This window comes from Populus nigra, chromosome 2 (assembly GCF_951802175.1).
Source record: "Populus nigra chromosome 2, ddPopNigr1.1, whole genome shotgun sequence".
NCBI classification, from domain to species: Eukaryota; Viridiplantae; Streptophyta; class Magnoliopsida; order Malpighiales; family Salicaceae; genus Populus; species Populus nigra.
Genome location: NC_084853.1, coordinates 22,112,759 through 22,113,412, shown reverse-complemented (window position 1 = coordinate 22,113,412; position 654 = coordinate 22,112,759).

The following is a 654-nucleotide window of genomic DNA, read 5'->3' as shown; positions in this document are numbered from 1 at the left end:
TGCCCCCTGCGTGGGAGAGGCTAGGCGCTGCAGGGGCCAGCCCGACGTCGCTGGCCGCGGCAGGCGACAGCCCGACATCGCTGGCCGCGGCAGGGGCCAGCCCGACGTCGCTGGCCGCGGCAGGCGACAGCCCCTGCTGGCTTGCTCTCTCGCCCGCGGGGGGGCTGCCTTCGGGCCCTGGCCCCCCGCGTTCTGGCCTGCCCCCCGCGTGGGAGAGGCTAGGCGCTGCAGGGGCCAGCCCGACGTCGCTGGCCGCGGCAGGCGACAGCCCCTGCTGGCTTGCTCTCTCGCCCGCGGGGGGGCTGCCTTCGGGCCCTGGCCCCCCGCGCTCTGGCCTGCCCCCCGCGTGGGAGAGGCTAGGCGCTGCAGGGGCCAGCCCGACGTCGCTGGCCGCGGCAGGCGAGCCGCCGGGGTTCCCGCATTCCTACAACAAAACGTCGTGCTTTCCACATGAAATCAATCCAGTAAAATCAGCCATATTTTTATGAGGCTGCCCACTGAATTTGGGGTCATTCCGAGCCGGTTCCTATTTTTTCCGATTTCCTCGATTTTTAATGGTAGGAAAATAAAAAAAAATACTTCCCGACCTCGAAAAATTCTGGAAAAATTAATAAAGTTGGATTGGATTTTTGCCAACCTCTGTGCAAAATTTCA